The sequence below is a fragment of the Sceloporus occidentalis genome, unplaced genomic scaffold (assembly GCF_023333645.1).
Source record: "Sceloporus occidentalis isolate IW3139 unplaced genomic scaffold, rSceOcc1.0.p SCAF_22, whole genome shotgun sequence".
NCBI classification, from domain to species: domain Eukaryota; kingdom Metazoa; phylum Chordata; class Lepidosauria; order Squamata; family Phrynosomatidae; genus Sceloporus; species Sceloporus occidentalis.
The window spans coordinates 7,424,638-7,439,587 of NW_028317002.1; positions in this window are offsets into that span (position 1 = coordinate 7,424,638).

Sequence of the window (14,950 nt, forward strand, 5' to 3'; positions counted from 1 at the left end):
GCAGTTAACACATACAAAACAAATATACATTAATACATACAGATACATCAGGAGTGGAGGAACCTGCTGCAAAGCTTGCCATCTAGCCTTATGCTACTTTTACACAAAGTTCCTGGCAGGAATGGTGGGTCTTTGAGGGCCCCGCTAAAAAAACTTACAATTTAAGGGAGTAGTTTAGGGAATTGCAGCAAAAAGGGGGGTAAAAAGAGGAAGTAGTAGCTTTCTTGTAGCAGTAATTAGGGCTAAGTGGTTTCAGCCTGCAAAAGAGGATGTATCGATTAAAATGAGTGGGTTAGTGCTTGGTCTCCGAAGATGGCTAGCACACAACTTATGCTATAAGAGGAGAAAGATGTTTTAGGTGAAAAGGGGCGGAGATATGGCTGTAGGAGGCCCGAGTGGGAGGGGATCAGGAGAAAGGCGTGTACATTTCAAAAGGTAAATACCATAGTTTGGTCAAAAAAAAAAAAAAAAACAGTCCCCAAGAATACATATTTGGTACATATACAGGAACACATGCATAATAATACAAAATATAAATTAATAAACTTGCTTGCTGATCTGGTAAAGTGTGTGTATGTATATTTATATATATATGTATATGTATATATATATAGAACATCCAAAAACAGTTACCGGCACTCCAGGGACTTCTTTTAATAATCACTCCAGAAACTGCAGTTTCCTAATCAACGTTTCAGTCTGTTTATTAGACTTTCATCAGGAAATCATATTTATAGCAAGAAATATCATTAACAAGACCTACCACGCCTGTAGTGCTCGAGGTATTCAGACCCGGCGTGTACCATTCCCTGATACGCATGTGCATAATATCAGCAGTGCTTCCAGGTCTCAGACTGATATTATGCACATGCGTATCAGGGAATGGTACACGCTTGTTAATGATATTTCTTGCTATAAATATGATTTACACTGCTTTTCTGACATGTCCTGATGAAAGTCTAATAAACAGACTGAAACGTTGATTAGGAAACTGCAGTTTCTGGAGTGATTATTAAAAGAAGTCCCTGGAGTGCCGGTAACTATTTTTGGATGTTATATGATTTGCTGTTGCAGCTACTTGGCACCGGGCTAAAAAAGTGGTGATTGGTGTGCAATTGTTGATTTTGGACTTATAGATTATATATATATATATATATATATATATATATTTACTCACAGAGTCCATTGCACACCATTCCAAATGTTCCAAGCCCGGTGCTAGTAACCAGCAGTTTCCATAAAGTTTCTGAAAGTGTTTTATATATATATATATATATATATATATATATATATATATATATATATATATATATATATATATATATATATATATATATATATATATATATATATATATATATATATATATATATATATTACAATAATGCGCGGTCTGTACAAGTGACATCAGATATTTTGTCAGAGGTGAAGAGGGATGATAAGTCAGATTGAAGCTATACTTAATGACCAACATGCAGCAGGCAGGTTCTGTTATATGATTCAGTGAAACTTTGTAAAATAATAACTAAACATGAAAGGAAAATTCACATTGAATATAATTATTTTCAGGGCGCTGGGGCTCAAATAATGGCTACTCTCTCGCTGCCTCATCAGACCTAAAACACAGGACTGATCGGCCTGAGATAATCGTGTCCCTAAAACGCCTCACACTAAATTTGGGGCTAATTTGTTTACTGTAAGTGTAACTGGAAATAAAGCATGTGTTGCACAGCTGTTTAGTTGGTATTTGACAGAACTGTATATAGAAACAAGATCTGGTTTCTTCTGTTCTAGCCAAAGAAGACAAAAGAAGGCAATTCATGAAGGCAAGATCGTCATTGCATGCATTATTTATATTCATTGGCTTTGGGCTTTCTGTACACTAAATATCTGGGAATCCATGTGGATGATATTTGTAGTTAGCAGCTTTTCTGCTTTAAGAGCTGCATGAATGCCTCTCCACCTTTTAAATGCCTTATTGTCTGAATCGTGCTCCAATAAATGTATGAAAGCATTCTATCCGCAATAGCTTCGCTTGCATGTCCGGTTTGGGCAGTAAGGCTGTGAATTGGATTCTAAACCTCTAAATACATATAATGTTCAAACCCTTATTATAGGTCTAACAGAGAATAAGTCCATCTTTCTTGGAAGTACTCCTGTATTTCATATGTTGTTACGAGCAACCAGTAATTTAGTTGCATCTAGTAGGTGACCTTTTCGCATTCTCATTGTACATGGAAAGCTGCATAACCCTATTACAACACCTTACATTTTCTGAACATTTACTGATTAACAATACAATCACAGTCAAGGTGTTGAATTTCACAATTGTGAAGTTTCTAAACTAAATGGTTGATCAGTAAAACTTGATTTCAGCCATTAAGTATTTCACCTGTAGCCCCAATGGAAAGTTGTAGTATTAGTGTGCATGACTCCCAGAACTTGACAAATACAAAGAAGTACATAAGGTAGACAGGGTCATACTCAATTGTAAGATCTAGAGTTATTGGAATACAGAAGAAATGCAAGTTATGGAATAGAAGGTCAGATAGCTAGGGGAAAAAAAGTGTCGGCTAGACAGGTGGTATCAGAGGATGAAGGGGTGAACATTAGATGAGTAGTTTGTAGACTTCTTTAAAGATGAGTTTTGAGCTTGTTTCCCTCATGTATTGTTAGGGAGGGAGAGAGCTAGTATGTAGCAGTGGGCTGTAAAGATTTTGGTCCGCCCTAGTGAAGTCTTGGTGGCTTCTCAGTAGGGAGAATTAATCAATAGGAAGTGGAATCAGTAAGGTATTATGGAAATTGAGGTGGGAAACTTCAAATGGCAAAACCCCCCAATCTTCAGTAATCAAGGATTCAGTTTGGAGGGAGAGAATGCTTCCAGTAAAGATCTTGATGAAATACTAGCGCCACCCTTTTTATTATACAGGTTATAAGAGGTCTGGTATGGATGTGGTTTGTAGTAGTATCAGAAGTTAAAACGTGGCTTCTAATAAAATAACAAAATTTTGCCTTGGGCTATAACGTCAAAAAGGGTTAACAATTTTTAGTGGTTTTTGTTGTATTGTTTAATGAACCAACTTGGGAGCTGTTCCTTGCTTGCTACAGCTGTCATCTATCTTGTATGTAAGAACCCAAATCATGTTTTATATGTAACCCCTTCTTTGCCAGAACAATGCTTGGTACTCATATTTACCGCAGTGGAGGAGTTTTTTTTTGGGGGGGGGGTGGATTTAACCTGTACAGGTGTCACCAAGTCTCCAGACTTTGGGAGGTCTAAGACAAACATGTCACAATACAATGTAACCTCTATTCAGCTCCCTGCACTTTGCTATATTTTAAATAAGTTGTATTCATCAGAAGTAACTGTCTGGAGTGCTTACTCAAGATCCAAAATATAGTAAGTGACGTACCGACAAGTTAAGAGGGACATAAAAAATAGTTTAGGGGTAAAAAAAAAATAAAAATAGAAAAAATACATGTCCCGGTTGTGTAGTTCTCTCCTCTCCATGCTGGCCGCACAGTCCGCTGCGTACGTGAGGCAGCCGTCAATGCTTTGAGTTCTGTAACCTTTCTACTGGTCTGCTGCTCCTTGTAGGGTGTGTAATAACTGCTTAGCCTTGATAGTGAAGACATTTGAATTTCTTTATTTTTTGTTTAAAGATGCATTAAGCGTTGATTTGCTAATGCACGTTTTTTTTCCTACACTCTTTAAAATGACAATATTCAACTACAGCAACTTTATTCAACTAAATATGTTTCATTTGTTTCTTACAGACTGAAGCGGTAGACTAATGTGTTTGTCCTTGAGTTAAGGTAACTTTTTTTTTTTTACTGTATAACTAAGTCATAAGATGTAGCATTTATGACATGATTATGTATGAAAGAGACTGTACTCATTGTTGTTCTGTGTATAAACACACATTAACTGGGGGAGAAATGCGTCCTTTTGCTAATCCATAAACACTAAACTTTGGAGGTCGTCTTATAATGGAGCAAATACGGTATTATTGATAAGATGGTGAGGAAATTGCACTCTTTGTTTACTGATGTCTTTAGTGTTGGCCATACGAAACATTTTGTTCCCCTTCAATCTAAGTAGTTGCAAATGGTTTATGCAAAGTAATTTTGTCTGTTTTGTTTCAGGAAGCGGCTATGTAATAAAGGCTTTCTTCTCTCAATCAGCACTGGTTCCTTGTCACCATGGGATGAACCTGCAAAGACATCTTTCTTGCTGCAAATGGTCGTGGTGTATACCTTTCTGCTATGTCCTGGCCTATGTACATCTCTGTCCTGCTCTACACCACTGTCCTCTAGTGGGCGCACATTCACCCACAAGTAAAAGGCACTTTCTTCGTGGAAGGAGACATCTGTCTTCGCTCATTGGTGTAGTACTGTATTTACCAAGTAAAGACAAATGTAAAAATAATTACTTTGTACCATGTTAAAAATGCTGTACAGTCTCTTTAAGACTATCAGTGCCAGTGAGGCCTGTCACGTATTGCTTTGGTACACAATGCTGTAACAGTTCAACTTTTATTAGCAAACGTCTGAGGAATGTGTTATATAAAAGTTCAGTATATATTAGATGTATATACAGGTGGAATTTTTTTCCCCCACCAGCAACCATGTAAATAGATTTATATCTGATATAATTTTTCATCTAAAAGCTGGCCAGTTATACTTTCCCTGTGAATGTTGTTATTTTAACCGTGTCATGGAGTCTGTTCATCTACCGTTGTTCTAAATATACTTTGCTCGCATTACTTGGCAGCTTCAATGACCGAAATCCAACTGGAAAATTGAGGCAGTGGCACTTTTGTTTTTATTTTTTATGAAGCATTATTTGTTTTGCAGATGACCCAGTGTCCACTGATGCGGTGCTTCAATGTGTGTGTGTGTGTGTGTGTGTAAAATTGTGATATACTGTGTGTGTGTTCTGAAACCCAGGATGCAGCACATGGCATCATATATACAACTTGGTGGGTTTTTAGTGTTGTTGAGTCATTTTTAGACCCTAGATTCACTTGCCAAAGTATTAACGTTTCCATATTATGTGTTGTTTGCCATCAGTAAAAACCATAATGTAAACCGCTGCATTAAACAGTGTTACCAGAACTTGTGCCAGTGGGCATTATTCTAATTTTCCAGCTGTACCGTGCCCGTTCATACAGAAATAACCACAGACGACATTCCATGCACGACTGTGCAGTGCACTGCTCCCCAGTCCTGGTGCAAACATGGCGCACTCAACTAGTTGCTATGGTGATTGCACTGGAATTGCTCTTTATAGATAAACCCCTCTTTTGTACTTCTTTGTTCATTTGGTGGATGCCCACAGTGTCCAAAAGCAGAAAACAAATGGCTAATCCAACCACAAACACATTTCAGCTATTTGTCGGTGTCTGTAAGCTGATCTTGTAGACCTAAACCACTTTTGTTTTTAATTATTTCATGAAAACTTCCAAAGATGTTGGGAAGGGAATGGGGTATAAAAATAAATGTACATTTCCAGTTTTATTGACCTTTTTTCTATTTTATTTTTCAAAATAAAAAGCTTTAAATGTGAGTTGGTGTGTTTTCCATTGGCTGTCCTTCTTTTGGTTCTAAACACTAATCACTAGTTCACGTAACCCTGACCAGCAACATTGGCCCTGCATAATGCATAGTTACATTTAACCCCTTAATGACAAAGACCATACATGTATGGGCTCAAAATGCATTGTTTTCAATGGGTTTAGGGACCGCCTACGCATATGCATTACATAGGATCATCCCTTTCTAAAGGAGAAGCTCACTGTGGTGGGCGCTCAGTAATGCATAGTAAAGTCGGTGGGCAGAAATGTCCATCTGGTACTTTACCAACTGGTAAGTTGACGCATATAACCAGCTATACTTTTGTGGCACTAATGTGTGTTCCATAAACAGCACAGATCACTTGTATCTGTTTGTTTTTGCATATACAAACACCACGCAGCAGTTCTCAAAATGTGACTTATAACAGCCATACGCTACTCCCTGCTAAATCTGTTTTGATTAATACCTCCTTGTAGGCTCATAATTTAAAAAGTCTTCGGTATTTAAGTTTTTGAAAGAAAATTTACCTTTCAGTCTGGAGATAGGTTTAAGTCAAACTGTCCCCTAAAATGTACTAATCCAAATTTTGCCAGTTTCTTTTTATTAAAAAAAACAAAACAAACACGCACACACCGATAACGGCAACAGCAACAGAAATAAACTGGAATTACAAATAAACAGCTCTAGCTTGAGGCATCGGGAAGCATCCCCCCAGTGTTCCCAATATCCACCGTGTATGCAGCATTTGTACCGCAGTGTGCTGCCAAGATACGGCCTCCAAGCTAAAGCTAGAGCTACATGCTAAATATAACGGATCATTTATAAAACCAAATACATCTCGATGCTTCATAGCGGCACCTGCATCTTAGTGTTTTTAAGCTGATCCAGTTGCGATGTTTACCAAGACCTTGCAATATTAACAGTACTCCAAGGGTAATAAGAGCAGCAGGCATCTGCTCGAGATAATTTTTGATTAGAATTTATATGTACGTTTTAGTCTCTGCTATGCAATCAATGTGGCAATAAGAAAGCGAGATGAGTGGCTGTTGCTATATCAACAGCCTTGGGTTTTATGCAAATGCTTTGTCGGGAAATGCTGTCATATTGTGATAAATGTTTTAGTGGTCACAATACATAATTTTTAAGACCTTGGATGCCTTTACAGAATACAGTGTGGTTTCTGCCTCCCTGTGATTTCGCACTTTATATATTCTTTCCACCATTGAAGCTACCAAATAAGAACCATTCAGCGCCTTTTTCCTGATGTCAGGAGTCAGACCTAAATCAGTCCTTGGTCTTGTCTTAGAATTAGGATAGTATTATGCCTATCCAATGCATGTTTAAATTCCATCACTGTTAAATGTTTTAATGATGTATAGAGCAACAATCATGGAATTCTTTTAAGGTTCCCTCATGAATATCCAGTCGTTTAAATTTAAATTTACGTACAGCTGCTAATGAGTCTCTGAACGGAGTTACCAAAAGAACATAAGAACTTTTTATGCAAACTTATAACTAAGGCGTCAGCGTTCAAACTGTAAGGTGGCACCGTGTTGGGGGTAAAAACGTTATTTTTGCTGAAGGTCACAACTGCTTACTTACTGTGTTAGATTTTGTCAAAAGAAGCTAAATTAATTACAGATTTCTGTACCATCTATTAATAACCAGGGTTGTCAGATGCTGCCTCTCACAAGATGGGGTGCCCAGTAAGAGTTGTCCAGACCTACCTTTTTAAAAATAATGATCCATTGATGTCACCAAAATCCCAAATTTGGTGCTGTGTCTTTCCAAAAACCCTGGCATAGTGTAAAAATATATGCGTTTGAAATTCCCTGGGGTGTCTATTTTTCAAAAATATTTGGTTTGATTGGGGTAAATTGAACTTACCAGATGTCAAAATTCCAAATTGAAAAATGTGACCTTTTAGGTCCCAAACAACCTGACAAATCTAAGAATGGTGGGTATTCTGTACTCTGGAGATGTTGCTGAACACATATTGGGGTGTTTGACAGTGACATATACTGAGGGCTGTAAATTCACACCTGAAGTACAATGTGTGTGAACCAGAATGCAAAAAAAAAAAAAAACCACCACATACTTTGACAAAGTGTATGGAAAGAGTTAAAATACCATTATTTGATAATACCCTGTGGTGTCTAGTTTTCAAAACTATGTGGTCATGTGGCCTTCAAAGATGCCCTAAATAGGACACAAGGCAGGATGCCCAGATTTGAAAAAATGGTCTTGAAATAGCAATGTGCTACTTGTACTTATTGCCCTGTAACTTGCATAAAACATTGGGTATTTCTAAATTCATGACAACTATTAAAATCTACTTTCTTTTTTTAATTAACTTTTCTATAAACTTTTTTTTTTAAAGTAACTTCGTTGATATGATAAAAGTTAAAACAGCTGTTGTCATGAAGGGTATATATATAAAAAAAAAACAACTCCCTGTCCTTAATTGGTTAAACTTAATAACCAGGGGATTTTTCTAACTAGAACACAATTTAGTAAATGACAGACAAATATACACAAACATACACATTCTCATTTGTTAATGGTGTTTACCAGTGAGAATTACGAAACTTTGGGAATGATCAGCCTGGACATCTACTAAGATGTCCAAAGGCCACCAACATCAGACATGGTGTTCCAGGCATTCAAGGCGCTATAAATATACCTCTCAGCCACAACATTATGACCACTGACAGGTGAAGTGAATAACACTCATAATCTTATCATGGCACCTGTCAATGGGTGGGATATATTAGCCTGCAAGTGACTTAAAGGACCTGCTGCTAACGTCTTTGTGCCAGATACCACAGCGCACCTTCAGAGGTCTGGTGGAGTCCATGCCTCCCCCAGGGGGGTGTTTTGGTGGCAAAAGGGTAACCTACACAATATTAGGCAGGTGGTTATAATGTTATGGGTGGGTGTAGATTTGTTACGTTCCACCCTCTAGCACAACATCTGCATTATAACACATTTATTTTTTATGTATTATTCATGTCAGTTTTTCATTTGAAATAATAGCATACAGCCAAGCATTAGTTACCCGTTAACACTTGCTTTTAACACTTGTATAACTAGATGCAGCATTTTAAAATACGGTATTTGCTTGATTATAAGACGAGGTTTTTTCCAGAGCAAATGCTCTGAAAAATACCCCTCGTCTTATAATCGGGGTCGTCTTATAATCAGACCTCAAATAGGTCTATGAGACTAAGATCCAGATTCCCTGCAGCGATGCAGGGGACCTGGATCCTCCTGTGTATGCCCCCCCCCAACTTACCGGTGCTTCTGAGTCCCCGGTACTTAGTCCGGGCAGCATGTAGAGCTCTACGCAATTCGCATAGAGCTCTACACGCTGCCCAGACTAAGCACCGGGGACTCAGATGCAGAGGACCTGGATCCTCCTGTGTTATGCCCCCCCAACTTACCAGTGCTTCTCAGTCCCCGTTGCTTAGTCCGGGCAGCGTGTAGAGCTCTACGCGATTCGCGTAGAGCTCTACACGCTGCCCAGACTAAGCACCGGGGGACTCAGAAGCACCGGTAAGTTTAGAGGAGGGAGGGGGAGGGAGTGTTAAATGGGGGGCATAAGGCATTTCTGGAGGCAGAGTGCTCTGTGAAATGCCTTTTAACCTCCTTAATGCCACTCTGCCTCCTGAAATGCCCTATACCTCCCTATATGCCACTCTGCCCCATAATATGCCTTTTAACCCCCTAAATGCCAGAGTGGCATATAGGGGTATAAGGCATTTCTGGAGGCAGAGTGGCACATAGGGGGTCAAAAGTGATATCATGGGGAACAGTGGCATATAGAGGGTTAAAAGGTGTATCATGGGGCACAGTGGCATTTAGAGGGTTAAAAGGCATATCATGGGGCACAGTGGCATATAGGGGTATAAGGCATTTCTGGGGCTGAGTGGCAAGCCTGGGGGCAGATGTGCATAACTGGGGGGGCAGGTTGTAAAAAAAAAAAAAGGAAATAAAAACAAAATATTTTTCTCAATCATAGCTTTTATTAACAAACAATTGTTCACATAGTTTAGATGAATTAACATTTACTGGTAAAACTTTTTTCCTATAGGGTCGTCTTATATTCAGGCTTTTTCTTTTTTTCCTAAATTAATATTCAGATTTTGGGGGGTCGTCTTATAATCGAGCAAACATGATCTGTCATGGAAAATGATGTCCCATTTATTTATTTTTTAAATAAGCCATGTGACACAAAAGCAGACACTATAACTATTCACAGACTCAAAAGGCTTCTGTGTTATTTTGGTGCAATGTAACCTTTAGAGGAAATAAAAGAACAGATCTGCCATGGTTTATTCGCTTGCCATACTAAAGGGTGCAATTAACATTTTGTCTCAGTGGAACACAACTTAGTATTATGATGCCAATAGATTTTATAAACAGTATTCTTGCAACTTTGTGTATGCGTTGATGCTTGGGTCTTCAAAATATTAACCCTTTTGTAGCTCATTGTGACCCTGCACTCTCAGGCATTTAACAGATGTGACTTAAAATTAAGCATGTAAACTTTCCAATTTATGGTTTTGTGCTAAAAATACCCTCTTTAAAAAAAGACCAACAATGGCATGTGTGATAACATTTTAGATATGTCATCAGAACTTTCTCCACAGCACCAAAGTGGCTTTACCGCATAACTGCGTTTTTTGTCCTAAGACTGGAGTAAAATCTAAAGAATGAGCGTAATTGTATCTCATTTCATGTATCATATTGTTTTTGGTTGCTTCTGTTATGGTCATGTAATAGAAATACTTGCAAATACCATAAGTATACATGAGCTGACATTTTTGAGAAATGAACATAACAAAATATGTATGTTAGACTGTAGCACCCTCTAGTGGTGTATTCGACAAGTGGATCCCCTACTATTAGCTGCCTCATTTTTCTAATATAGGATGTTTTCTTGCCTTATAGTCTTTTGCGTCATGAACATCTTTTTATGATCTCTTTGTCATATCCTTCAAATGCTTTTTTATTTTTTTCCCCCTCAAATTATCATTTTCTTAGCTTGTCCTTTTTTTGGTTTTCCCTCCTTCCAACTAATACTACAAGGTTGAAAAAAAGATCTCAACAAAGAACTACTGAGAGTTTTTGGCCCTGTTCCCCATATTCTAAAGAGTAAATTATAATCTGTCACCAGAGGTCCTTGAATTTGCAACAGTGACTGCGCATGCGCACCAATGGAGTAATCCTGTCTGGCACAATGTTTGAATAAAATAAAAAGCGTTTCTAAATGAAAGTGGTGGCATTTCATAGAAAAATACCTGTGATTGCAATCTTTCATAAAGTGTATCATGTACACAACAATTTAAATCTAGTCCAGTTACAAAGGAGAGAGATTGAAACATTTACAACTGGGGCTTATACTTTATCGGGATTTATATATATATCTATATATCATGTATAATGGTATACCTGTATTTACTTTCTGTCTACTTAAGCTAATATTCAAGAATATGTTGTGGCTACATAATGTTTCTGGATGTTGGATACAGAACCACTACAACTCTGTGAAGCGCACTGTGTAAAGTGAAAGAGATTAGCAAGAGTGTGAGGCTATTAGAGACCCCAGTGAGTATTATTCCCTACGTGGGCTTTGCTGGTCTAGAAATGGGCCAAAAATACCCTTTAATGAATAAGTAATGACGATTAAGGGTTACAATGTTATTTTGCTGTTTACTGTATTATGAACTTCCTGACATATATCCCATATCTGTCTTGTTTTTTATTCAACTAAAATACATTTACCAGACACTAAGAAAAAAACCCACAAAAATGTGGCAGCACTTATCAAATTCATCTATGTAGCTAACCTTATACGTGCATCATGGGAAACAAAAACTTTTCTTCCTGTGCTTAACACCTGGATGAGTACGCATCCCAATTTTTGATAAGTTGCTTTTGTTGGACAAAATATGTGAACAATAGCATTTTTGGAATCTTTGTCCAACAATGATTTTCCTAATTTTTACAGTGGATTTTTATTAACCTCTTAATGACCGAGCTGTTTTTTTTCTTTTTGTACCCTTCGTTACTGAGGGTCACAAGTTATATATTGGGGTTTTTTCTGAACAAGAAGGGCTTTCTTTTGATAATATCAAATCTATAAATAATAAAATATGGTGAAAATTTGAAAAAAGCACTTTTTACACTTTCTATTTTAATGCTTTCCATGCCAGGATGACCATGCCATTGACTTGCATAGTTGAATGAAGTACAGTATATACAGCGTAGAGTTCTCAAGAGGGTCTGGAGAGACCCTCTTGGAAACTTTACTTTTTAATGGGCGCCACCACCTGGGGAGAGGCAAAATCTCTTACAATGGTGCTTGCGTCCACTCTCCAGAGCGGTTACAGTGCATCCAGAGGTGGGTTTTCGGTGATGCTGAATGCCTCGCTATCGAGACATTTCAGCGACACCTCGTTGATATCCTCCTAAGCTCTTTTAAAGGGAAGAAAGCAATTGCTTTCTAAGCTTAATTAATGTCATCAAAGGCACGTTATCGATAACATCCTTGGTCGTTAAGGGGTTAAATATCTTTCCATAACATCATTGGTTGTTAAGGGGTTAAATATTTTTTGTGCACTGCGCTCTTTCTTTATCTAGCAGCATGGCTAGAGATCTAGTTGTAGACTTTATTGGATATCTCTTGTAACTACAGGGATGATTTCATAACAACATCTGGACAGTCCTGGAATAAAAAGGTAAGTTCAGGGTCCAGAATTAATGTCCTGTTAAATGTTCAGACGGTTACCATGTGAATGTACATTCGGGAGAATGGAGGGCAGCCTTTGGACAATTAAAAGAGGCGGATCATTGCGGATTATAGCGGTGCCCTGGGGTGTGGTGAGATGCATGAAAAAGCAAGGGTGAGCCTATGGTTAGAAGTGCCTGGGTTCACTCTTTCTTCAGCACCTCCCACCCAACACACACTATCATGCAAACTTGCTCTAACACCAATACCCACACACTCATTCTAACATCATGCACATACATACACACATATGTTCTCTCTCCTGCTCCTTTTCTTCCTCCCACCACCACTAAAACCCTATCATGCACACCCATACTAACAGCATATACGAACATGCACACACACCATATGCTGACGCACACACTCATGCTAGCACATACTGTACGGTAGATTTGTGCTTTTAGATTCATATGAATTTCAATAAAACATACCAAATTTTTCAATTTGTACAATTCCTCGTAAACAAAGAGGCACAACCAACAAAATGTTTTTTTACTCACCCTCAATCACTCTCTCATGTTGTTTCACACTCTCATTCACATTCTCTTACACACTTCTCCAGAAGACTTTTTGGAGCAGTGGATGAAGACAGAAAAACAAGAAAATGCAAGAGAAGAAAAGCTGCACAGCAAGGAGGCAGGGTCACAGAAGCAGCAGGTGGAGTAGGTAGGTAGACATTCATACAGCGCATGAGAGAGAGTAAATGAGTGTGAGAGAGAATGTGAGTTACTGAATGTAAAAAAGCCCTATATTTTTCGTTGGAACAGAAAGGACAGGAAAAATAAATTAATTGTCCATATGTCAACAGACACTCATGCTAACAGCAAAGTGTTACGTGACCCCATTGGGCTCTTCAATTACCAGACGCCTGGGTGTCCAAGTTAATGTTAGAGCGTGTCTGTTGCATCACAGACTTCCATTGCAACTGCCACATGGCTACCATACAATGTTCAGTAGATGAGAAATACAAGGTAGAAAACAAAGAGGGGAGGAGAGAGGTCTTGTGTCATTTCAATTTATTGCTGATGGAAAAAAAACAATGAATAATTGATATCACTTCTGCTAGAGCTGAAGACAGGGGTAGGCCTGTTTTACAAGTAATAATTGGTCAGTCGTCCCAATATGTACAACACCACAGAACCCCACATGATAGACACTACAACCGCTTAACTGTATAGCCAAATGAATGATAGACAGCAGCAATAATAATGAATTATGGGAGAGCTCTGTTGGCCATGTGGTATTTAGTAGACTTGGGCACCAGGGGGCTCTTCGTGTTCGTCTTCGTCCAAAAAAAAATCTTCGTATTCCGCGAATATTCGCCCGTTCCTGTCTTCTCTTCGGGCGAATATTCGTTTTTTCTTCGTTTTTTCCGGTTAAGGGGTTAATACGGGGTTAACGCGTACCGCAGCAGCTCTGGCGCCAGTAGTTTAAATGTGCGTATCAGCAACTCTATTGGTCGCCCCCTGCTGGGGACCAATGAGCTCACTACCATATATATAGCTTATATATTCTCGGGCAGAATATTATGCTACTCAGTGTAAAACCAACAGAGGGCAGCATTCTGTCCGAAGATATATTAGCCATATGTGGCAGTGTGTTCATTTTCATTTATTAATTATTTAAATAAAATATATCCCCATGATCCGCTGGTCTCCCCGCTGCAACAGTTAAATGTCCGCACTCGCAGACATTAATTCTGTCGAACTTGCAAACTCTTTTTTTCTATTTATTTTGGGGTTTTTTTTGTATTAAACCATTACACGAAAGGATCATGGGAATATATTTTATTTGAATAAATGCAAATGAGCACACTGCCACATATGGCTAATATATGTTCGGACAGAATGCTGCCCTCTGTTGGTTTTACATTAAGTAGCATTGTTCCATATGCTTGAAATCCAGTTATTTATTATGCTACTTAATGTAAAACCAACAGAGGGCAGCATTCTGTCCGAAGACATATGGCTAATATACGTTCGGACAGAATGCTGCCCTCTGTTGGTTTTACATTAAGTAGCATTGTTCCATATGCTTGAAAGAAATCCAGTTATTATGCTACTTAATGTAAAACCAACAGAGGGCAGCATTCTGTCCGAACATATATTAGCCATATGTGGCAGTGTGCTCATTTGCATTTATTCAAATAAAATATATTCCCATGATCCTTTCGTGTAATGGTTTAATACAAAAAAAACCCAAAATAAATAGAAAAAAAGAGTTTGCAAGTTCGACAGAATTAATGTCCGCGAGTGCAGCGGGGAGACCAGCGGATCATGGGGATATATTTTATTTAAATAATTAATAAATGAAAATGAACACACTGCCACATATGGCTAATATATCTTCGGACAGAATGCTGCCCTCTGTTGGTTTTACACTGAGTAGCATAATAACTTTGGATTTCAAGCATATGCTACTTAATGTAAAACCAACTTGTGTCCGAAGTTATAGTAAGTTATTTATGCTAAGTTAAATGTCCGTACCGGCGACTTTGTTGGTCGCTGGCACGGACTTTTAACTGTTGCAGCAGGGTCCCAGGTTGATTTTTTTTTTTTGCCTAGCAACTAGTGGTAAGGG